Here is an 11,349-nt window from a genome sequence, read left to right as displayed (position 1 = left end):
TTTAGTAAACGTACTTTTTCAAATTATCACCCGGACCAGTTTTCGATTTCAATTTAGTCTCGAGAGAAATTAAACTAAATACGCTAAGCCTAGGTTAATTCTTATACAGTTTAATGTTGGAAGTAATTAGCCTAATTAGTATATTATGTACACAAATAACTTTTAACCCTATGACATCTAAGCCTAGTTTCTAATCTAAAAAGGAAATCAAAAATTTAAGACTTGGTTTATTCAATTTCAAAAAAAAAAAAAAAAGATTCCTAAACCTATTTCTTTCTTATGACTTAAGCCTCGGTCTAAAACCAACAACCCTTTTGATATATGTGAGCGTTAAGCCTAACCACACTTCAGTAAATCGTACTCGCTGTTAAAAATCCTTATTCCTCAAAGCAATTTGAATAATTTTGACCAGAGATTTGTTGGACCTAGGCCACGGACACTCTGGTTTTCGTCTCCAAGACATAGTAGGCATGGACCATCATACGGGAATATGAAATTTAATCAGTTTTTAGGTTTAGAAACCAGATTTTTCCTTCTAAAGATAGTATGAAGGGTAAAAAAAAAAACTGCGCCGGATATCTTCTCCCTAACCATAAGACATACATATGACAAGGGTGGTTCCTAACGGTCCCTAATGACGACACGCTAAAGTATAAATCGGTGGTATGAATATCAGGAGGATCGTATTGCCACCCACGAGTCCCTGGGAAAACTTCCTATCATAACCAAAAACCTGATTTGCATTACAAACCGGACGGGATCGTAGTAGCTTTTTTTTCCCGGGGTACATACCATCTCTCGCGCTTGGATAGGTCCCTTTTTAGGGTCCGTTAACGACAGATTAACTTGAAAGCGAATTTGACTTACTTTTAGTTACCAAGGCCTAACGAAATAACTTTGAACTTTGGTTGACTATTCCATGAGAAGAGAATGTACTCAAAATTCGTCGCGCCAAGCTGATTTTACTCACATTTTTGCCGCGCTTTCCGCGACGGAGATTTCTACTCCAATATTTTATGATGGGTTTACGCTATAGGCATACAACTACCGCCCCTTCTGTCACATTTTCTCTTCTGGGATGTCGTGTTTATGGTTACGAGTCAATTTTACTCTGATTTTGATGCGTGATCGTTTCATAAAGTTGAAATATATATCGAAAACTAATCGGGTAATAGAGATGTACCTTCCATTGTCTGTTGAATTTTAAGTCTTTGAAAAACACCTAGAACCTTTAATGACGTCATAATTATATCAATAATATCGAAGACTAACACTTAAAAGCAATAATTTGATAACTTTCATCAATTAACTAAGCCTAAAACGTAAGCAGACGATCGTAGATAGCTTATGAAAAAACTAGGACATTCATTACGTCAAAACTAAACTAATATGAACACAACCAATTTGTTAACCCTAAATTTGACAATAACTTCATATAATCTTAATTTAACGAACAAAAGACAATTTTCAAATGAAGGGGGGGGGGGTGCAGTGTCACCTTCTTTATATAGGGTTAAGGCGGAACATCCTGCATGTGGATCCAACAACGTTAGATAATAAGTCACCGGTCCACCAAAGTCCTTTTGTTATCAAGCCATATCTAACGTCTATCTTATCTACACACAGGATCTTCGTCTTAATACTACAAGGTGGTCAAACCCAGACTCTATTTTACCCCAAACTTAAGTTATTTTATAATCAAACTGCTAGGGGGCTTATGACGGAGAGAAGCTAAAAGAGGAAAAAAAATAGATATGAAAATTAAACGTTCTCTATCTACTGAAAAAGTTTAATATCATTTTTAAGCCTGGGGCATTTAATGATTGTGGGGCTTCCTAAAATTTGCTGGTGATTTCTTTTCGTGGTTTTTACGCGCCCCAAACCCCTCTCTCCTCCACTCCTCTGGGGAGTAAATCCCCTCGCTTTCCGGAAGGCTATCAATAATGGCGCGAAACAAGTGTCTTCCTGTCTGTCATTGGCGACGCTCTATGGATTGCGCTCTCAAAACGTGGTAGCGGGAACCGAACCCCCATCAACCCCCCCCCCCCACTTCTTTTATCTATAGCTGGACGCGGTGCTTGGGAAAAATCAACGATAGACTCCTTCGATTCAGTGCACGAGCTATGGTTGTGTTCGTTTGTTTCGCTCGAATATGTTAAGCTGGCGTTTAAAGTTGATTGAAATAGTCTATTTCGAGATACGCTTGTAAACCCCATAGGAGCACTTCATTTCCCAGCATGCCATGCGTGGATGGATGAACTTGTATACGTATAGAACTGAGATTGAAGAACATCATCTGCCATATCTAAGTTAATGTATTATCTCATCGACTTCTAACCTGTTTTATCTAATCGTAGCATAAAAAGAGATATGCTTTGTTTGTGAATAAGGTTTAAGAATTTTTGACTCAATTGATGCTTCGGTCTAGACAATATAATATATAATATATAATAAAGCATCAATGGGTTGGGTCAAATATTGGTCTAGAAACGTCCTGCACAAAACGCTGAAACTAGTTTAGTAGGGACGTCACACTTAAGTAATAGATTTTTTTCCCAATAGACATCAATCTTGAATAATGGCGGCCATTCATAAACGCAACCAACACTCTAATTACGGAATAATGTTGATATTACGTCTCAATCGAGACATAAACTACAGAGATTCACTCTTTACTGCAGGTTATGAAATAAAAACAAGTTACTTTCAATATAATCAATATTATCGTGAACGTGGCTATAGAAACGGGTCCCAAAAAAATAAATAAAGTGGGCTTTCAGGGAAATCCGCCGCGTGTCCGTTCCAAGATTGGAGGCTTATAGTCTGTTATAGTATATTACCAAATACCATTTGCTTATTGGACTCTCACTATTTATCATCCTCGAATCGGGGATTGGAGTCCATCGGCTTCCCAGACCAGAATGGACAGACAGTTTTGTTGAAACATCTTTAACCACCTTTTTCAAGCTTAACTATTTCTATTATAGAAACACTGACAAAGCCGGGCACGAGACTATTTTGAAAAAAGGTCTATTTGACGCTAGTCTCGCGCTGCGCTATCCTCGTCACTTTTCCCGCTCGCCAGCGCGCGCGATATTTAGGCGGGAAATATAGAAGGGTCATTCCTCGAGTTGACCCCTAGGGGTGGCAATGCGTTGTAACTATAGGAGCGTGACAAAGTGTTGCCAGAGAGAGTGAGAGAGAAAGGAGAGCGAGAGAGAGAGATTCAACGAGGCAAATCCGGCTGTGCTTGCAATTTCTCTAAGCCGCCTACACAGTTTCTCTCTGTGCTGAGAAATACGATCCATTTTGGGACTCCATTATTCCTCGCGACGTCTCAGAAGATCGCGAAACATGTGCGATGAATCTCACCGAGATTACAATTTTAATGATATTCAAAATTAGTTTCAATCTATGGATTTTGGGTTTGCCAATTTCATTTTTCATTCTTGAGAGATTATTTATAGCGCGATTTATATGAAACTTGGAGCAATGGTGTCTTCAAAATTTATCCAAATACTAAAGAACGAAAATTACGACCATCTAACGATACAATATACTTACATCAAAATTGCAAATCATAATCCGTCCATGTTTCGCGAGGATTTATGGGTATCTATGACGTATAAGAATGATATTGGAGAAGTTATTAGCGCGAGCATCTGTACACTTGCATTTCTAAATAAACAGGGTCAAAAATTATGTATCTTTTGACTTAACCTTTCGTATCTTGCTGAACAAAGAGAACATAAATAAACGTTGAATATACCATCTTTGAAATATGATTGCCTTCCCCGACTACGTACCCCTTAGGCGATTTAGTAGCTTACAACGTAGACCACCAATTCAAGAATCAGGACCGCACCTGATAATAGGGAAGACTTCCCAGAGATCAGAATTATCGTTTAGCTCATATGAGAGTTGCAATCGAACTCCATCGGTCTCTTGGGTAAAATTGAATTGGACCAATTGAGGCGTCCAACCACAAAAGTCGGCTCTTCCACACCGACACCCCATTTGTATCAACCTTAGCTCGATACTACTAACAAAGGCGAAGGGGAACTTAAATCTCCCTTTGGTTTAGTCCCAAGTTAGGCTGTATCTAATGGACGCCTGAGGGAACAGTAGCTGATCCGTTCTCTCCATTGGGATTTGAAGAAAGCGATGGTTTCCAATGATGGAGTGAGAGACTTGAAATCGTTATTTCAGCTACAGTCACTCTCGGGGGCTTCCTTGGCTCTTTTTTTACCGAGACCCTAAAGCCCGGGGGGATCTAGAAGTTCAGGGGTTGTAACGGGAAAGACTTAGACTCGCTTGACTGCCGGATAAACAGAGTATTTAAGGATTTACCCCTGGATAAAGAGCGTAATATACGTGAGACAGCCGAAAAGAGGCCATTGGATAATTTAATGAAGTTTAACAGGGATTTTTCCGCGTCTATTTTGTTTCTAGAAAGAGGATTGAGGATTTCACGATGCTTTACGGGCCAGTTTTTTTAAATTTAGTTCGAGTCAATGGTTAGATTTACCAATTAGGACTAAACCTTTTCTTTCTCAACAATCACGTGACATTACTCTATCAATTTTTAAAGTGTGTGGATTTTCAAAAGTGAAAAACAAAGGCTTAGGCTTATCCAATATTTTAAGGCAAAGTTTCAAAACAAAACCTTAACGAATTTTTCAAATTTATACTCTAACGTGATTGCAACAGGATTTTCTACTAGTAGTTTGTATTACAAAGAAGCGGGTATTCCAAAATTTAAACCGTGAAGTTCAGGGGAAATTTGCATACGGAGTTAAGCCTAAAATGTGGGGCCTAATTTCATGAAAATTCAAAAAGTAAAAGAAAGCGAGCTTGTCACGTGCCGTCACACACCAACTGCTCGCCAAAATTGGAGCACGCGCTCTTATAACAGAATGAGGGACAACTTAAGAGGTCAAGCGACCATCCGAAACGCATTCGGACAAAACGAACAACGTCCCAAAGGATGGGGAAGTAATTTGGTTAGCCACGGACTGGCACTAGGGACCAGAGAACAGAAAGACACGAAAAAAAAAGAGAGGGAAGGTTTTTCCCGCCAATTTCCTTGCTTTATCTCTTATAAAGCCAGTATCGCCTTAAGACTTAGGTCATCGTTCTTTTCCCGAATTCCCCTGACAATCAAGGAAAAACTAATTAAGAGAAAGAAATTAAACCATTCTAGAAGGGAGCTTACATATAAATCTATTCTTGTTTTTTTTTATAACCATTCTAGAAGATACAGGCCACGCATAAATCGACTATCGTCAAGTTTTGATTCATTAAAATCGTATTTTGACCTTCATACCTAAGCCTAACCATAACATAAGGTGAATTTTGTCTCTCCATGAAACACTCTTTAGCGCGTGCAAGGCAGGTTTTGAATTACTAGGAACAAAACCGCGAAAAACTGACTTCCCAAAATATGAAATGCAGGGGGTCCTCAGACTGAGGCAGATGGTTCACTGCTAGTACAAAAGACCACCTCCCCTTTCCCGAGCACCCAAATACATATATCTTTTGTTCCATTTAAACCTTATAAGGACCCAGGAAGTAGGGTGCATGGTGTAAACAGATTGGGATAGATATAGGACAGCTTTCAGCCCAATGGGGTACCGTACAGACGGTATATGACAAGTGATACGCATAGTAAACTCGTATAGCTAAACCAACCTGTACGGGTACAGTTCTGTTAACTATCCCTCGAAAATTTGCTAACACGGGGTGTCGAAGTCACGTGTTGGGCCGAACGTCACCCACGTGCGAGATTTCAAGCAGGTTCTACTGTATTTACGATACGTTTAACGCGGGACTAGGTCTCGTGCATGCAATCTGATGAATGAATGAGTGACGTCATAGAGTATTGGTTCCTTTGCTAAGTTCTACCAGGGGAAAAAAAATGCGCGCCTTGGTTAAGTTAAGCTTTACGCGCTGGACCGTAGTAGATAAAAGTCTTTATGATGGCTACCGGACGGGACCTTCCATTGTGTTCTAGGATGAGCCAGCCAGAAGTTAATGTAATATACCGCAAATCTCCGGTCGGTCGCCGGTTTGGTCCAAGTTATGGATTGAAGTCCGTGATAGCAAAGTCATTTATTCATTCATTATATTCCCCTGTATGGCAATCTGCTTTCTTTTCACCAACGCGTGAGTAAATGGAGATAAGACGTATAGCTATATGAAACATTTTTTTATGGAATGTCTAATTTCTTATGGTAACTTTAGATTTTGTCTAAATGCTTTGGAAAATCGGTTATAATCACTAAAACGTATGGATTAGTCACAGAAACAGAGATTTTTAAGTTCCTGTAATTTAGGAATAATTTTAATATAACTATCATATTTTTGAAGAAAAGGTTATGAAACTTGGAGCGATTACTGTATATAATATCTAGTTTATTACGCCAACATTAGATTTTAACTAAATTCCAGTTAAACATAAGTTATAATCAATTAACCATGGACTATTTCCAAAAAAAAATAATTACGAAATTAATAAATATATTTTCTATCTTATTTTTGAAGTCCAGATCATGAAATGTGTTGCAATTACTCTACAAAATATCTAATATCTCAATGTACACCATTAATTTTTATCTACTTAATTTTAAACAGAAGCTATAACCACTTAAACACGGACCTCCAAAATATTTGGGCCAATAACTAAACTAGCTTTTGGGTCAATCTGTTCCAACTTGGAAAAAGCAACCTCGAACCTCCATATGTTCAATTAACACATTTAAACCCTCGTAAAATGATGACTATAGCCATCCATATTCAAAAGAACTGTATATAGTGAAGAACGCTACTTTACTCGACTGCGCGTAGAAACGGAGGAGGGTTTCGATATGTTTGTGGAGTACCAAAATTGAATAGGCTTATAATAAGCGATTTCTCCCCTAGTGCATGCACCTTTGTTCAAAAGAGAAGGAGACCTCTGCAGGGTGCTGACCCTTTTGTCATCGAGGGACAACGAGGTAGGGGTCACCCCCTCCTCCCAGAAAAGTCGAGTATAGGGTTTGAAACAAAGTTTGCGGCTACTATAGGGTGTCTAGGGTATCCAGATGGCCCAACTCTAGATAGCCAATCGCTTAAATGGATTTTTTGTTTAGGATTGAAATAGAACCACCGATAGTAACTACTATAGGGGTTTTTTTTCTTTCCAGCTTCTGTTACAGCTAGAGTTAAACTATAGGTTTATTGGTCCCCTCTCAAAGCGGATTATACTAAGAATTTTTATGAATAGAATTGAAGGGGGGTTCAGAATTGTATCATGCTAATATGAGTGGAATTGAATGGAAGATTCGATACGTTCTAGGTTGAAATTCTACTTTGATTAATTCACCTGAATTTTAGGGATAATTTTTATACGTAAACATTTCTTTACGTATATGAATAACTTTTGTTCTACTGTACTTAAGTAAATTCAAAAAATACCCAATTAAACTAGATATTTCAAGGAGGAATCGCACCAAGTTTCATCAGCTTCAAGATTAAATTAACGCACTTATATGAAGTTCAAAGAAAGCAAATCCAAAAAATATTGTATCATGCACTATAAGAATAACTTTCGTTGTACTTGGGTAAAATTCAAAGATACCCTATTAAAATAGACATTAAACGGAGTAATCGCTCCAAGTTTCATCGGCTTCTAGATTAAAATAACGCACTTACATGAAGTTCAAAAAAAGCAAAACCAAAAAAAAAATGTATATTATATCATTCATTTAAAGTCACCATAACTTTTCTTCTAAGTTTGTTAAATAGAAATTAAAGATATCACGAGAAAGACTACGTTTCGTACAGTAATTGCTCCACGTATCATGGAGAATTCCTTTAAAACAACGGAGCTACACGTGAATTCATATTATTCTAACTCTGCAAAATTCCCTATCCCAAAAAAGGTCCATTTCAATCATTACTGAACGTTAAACCAACGATAATCTTTTCTAAAAACGGTTAGTGTCCCTAAGTCTTTAAACTCAGAAGGAACTGTCCCTTACCAGAAGAAAAAGAAAAAAGGCTTAAACGTCCCGCAGTTAATCAAGTTTTTTTATATTTTTATCAGACATCAGATAGTTTCTTAATCGATTTTCACTCCAATGGAAAAATAAAAACGAATTTGGGAAGCTCAAGAGGAAAAAGATGAAAAGAGGTCCCTAATCTTTTCGAGAAGAGGACCGGAAAAGGGACACGCCTTTCAACCACCAATAAGAAACAAGGAGGCGTGGTTCAATTCAAACCCCCTAAAGGTCTAGACAACCCCTAAGGGTACATACATACATACTCCATCGCTATACTACGACTAAAAGCAAAAAGGTTTTTGGAAAAACTGCGAAAACAAACATCTTAGATCTTGATATTTATGCCTATAACTCGAATGGTAGCGAAGTAAAAGTACTAGCGGATTAATACCGAATGTTAAATATCATAGGAAAGAAAGTAGTTCTTCCTAACTGCGGGTGTAAAAGTCTGACCGCCTTTTTGACGCGAAACTATACCGCTACGCATCGTGAGAATCGCGTATCACGAGCAAAATTCCGTGGGAAACATAGAGCCAAAAGTACCATTCCGGTTTATCTTACGTTTCCGCAGGGTCAATACAGTACGATTTCTTATGGAGTTCTAAGAGTGAGATGAACTCGAGAAAGAAATTTAGCTGTCACTTGGAAGAAACATTTTTCATAATCATCTTTAAAGGCAGCGAATAGTGCGTCACTGCGATTGTGCAAGTGCACTTGACAATACATTGCAAATTCTGACGATGAAGGAAAACATCAATGGAAAATTGTGTATATAAAATAATGAATATTTGAACTATTTTTCTATCTAAAATATTAAATAAAATAAGAGTTACTAATATACGATACGGTTAATCCTCTGTAACACAGACAGACGAGAAAAAATTCGGCAATAGATATTTCCAATTAATGGCAGAAATTCCAATAGATATTTATACCCCAACGTCATTCGCTTCCAGAGAGAGACTTAATAGTTTTCTTAAATGTCCATTTTTATTTCTTTATTATTTCAATATTTCTACGCTATTTCGAATAAAACCCTTTGTTATTAAAACTTGTTATTATGAACAGTGAATGGTCATTGTCAAGTGCGCTTGATTTCAGTATACTGAATCGGCTGGGGTGTACGCTCAACTCATGCGGGGTTTTCGAGGAAAGCTTCCTCTTTAGAGTTAGGGATAGAAAAAGGTTATGAATTTATGTATGAAAATAGATATATTTGTAATTTCGCTCATCGTACTTTTCCCCCAATTCCCCCATCTATGGCGTTTATGGGAGAGCCATAAGTGAAACCAATTTTCACAGTTACGTTGCAGTCAGAGAGTTTATCAAAATTTAAAGTATAGCATGCGGCCTAGACAATGTTCGGGAAGTAACCTCACTGACAATAATAATACCTTAAATTCAATATTAATATTAATACGAAAAGCAGAATGGAATAGTGAATTTAAGAAACTATAGCCATACCTCGTACAATCTTGAAAGGGTAAATTTTATTGTTGAAAGCCAGTTTTTCTGTAATAAATTCTACCCCTTTCAAGGTTGCATTCTAAACTATATAAAATTATGTTTGGTACACTTTAAATTTTTAGGAGTTAAACCTAATGTAAACGCATTGGCGTAAACGTTTTTAAGGGCTTAATTTAAGCCTTAAACCTTTTTTGAAAAATAATTCCATATTATATTTTTATGTCCTTCGTTCTATTAACCAAAAAAAAACATTTCATATTCCCTTTAAATATAAGAGATGACAAGCTCAAAATATCCCAAACGGAAGAAGTTAAAAACACAACGGAAGTGTATTTTGGTAAGTTCCAAAGTACTTCCTGGTTGAATTATTAAAACACTTCCGAAAATTTTCTCCGAGGGGTACTTCCGAATCCCCTAACGGTACTATTCATTATCCTTCTATGTCACCCCACACACGTGTCTGTTTTGCTTCTTGTCAAGGAAAGGGGATCTACCCCGAGAGCCCCCGAACCAAAAACCCTCCCATGTCGAGAGGGGAAACGTATATGACGGGCAAATTTCGCTTTGTGATATGAAGACTGTCTTATAATCAACTGAGTGACAGGGCATGGTTGACATCAATTTTCGTTAAGGTCCAAATAAATGCTTTGTAATTCAAGTGTTTTTTTGTTTTTTTCTTTTTTTTTGGATTTAGTGTCATTTAGAAGAACATAATTTGATTGGATTTTTTAAAGGGATAAGTTAGATACATACTTATTAGTGTAGAGAAGATATTGCACTACAATATGGGCCAAAAACCACCGAAATCGGTGAATAAATAAGGAAGTTATTAGTTATTAATTTTTAAATATTTAAAATTAATATTGTGTTTTTATAGAATTCATGCTATTTTATAGGGAATTTTTTAATTGGATAAGTTAGATACGTACTTATTTGTGTAGAGAAGAAATCTGGTTTCCAAATTAGACAAGAAAGATCAAAATCAGTCAAATATTAGAAAATTGTTCAGATTTAAATGTATTTAGCCACCGCCTCCTATATGTAATCCAAGCCCGTGCACGGTGAAATTTTTAGGGGGGACTTTATGTTGTATAGGAATGGCATTTTATCCCAATAGGTGGCGGGATTTATCCGAGATTCGAAATAATGGTTGTGTTCGCACAATACATTTTCTTCGACTAGTTGGACAACCTTGACTAAAGTGATATAAGTATTTGATTATATTTCTCATATCATGATGATTAATTTGAAATAATCCAAGATTAAATTCAGTACATAGTAGGGGAGAATCTTGAAATTGAATGGGAAAAATTGGAATTTGAGATGCAAATTAAGGGAGGAAATAGGATTTAAATATTAAAATCATTTGAATTATAGGAAAGTGATTAGGGAAATTTTAGGATTATTGATTAGTAAATTATAGGATTATTGATTAGTAAATTATAGGATTATTGATTAGTAAATTATAGGATTATTGATTAGTAAATTATAGGATTAATGATTAGTAAATTATAGGATTAATGATTAGTAAATTATAGGATTAATGATTAGTAAATTATAGGATTATTGATTAGTAAATTATAGGATTATTGATTAGTAAATTATAAAATTATTGATTAGTAAATTATAGGATTATTGATTAGTAAATCATATCTAAATACAGGATAATCTAGGAAAACAAAGATAAACAATTGAATGTTATTATACAGGGTGTTTCTGAAAGGTCCATCAATAATGAAAGGGCGTGTTTATTGGGCCATTTTGAGTCGAAAATGTTCAATGGCATTTTTCCGTCCGGGCCACTGTTTTCAAGTTATGATTGGAGTAATTTACGGATGAC

The sequence above is a fragment of the Phalangium opilio genome, unplaced genomic scaffold (assembly GCF_054372755.1).
Source record: "Phalangium opilio isolate 3A_F unplaced genomic scaffold, DU_Popi_V2 ptg000048l_1, whole genome shotgun sequence".
NCBI classification, from domain to species: Eukaryota; Metazoa; Arthropoda; class Arachnida; order Opiliones; family Phalangiidae; genus Phalangium; species Phalangium opilio.
Note: the sequence above shows the minus strand (reverse complement) of the source record.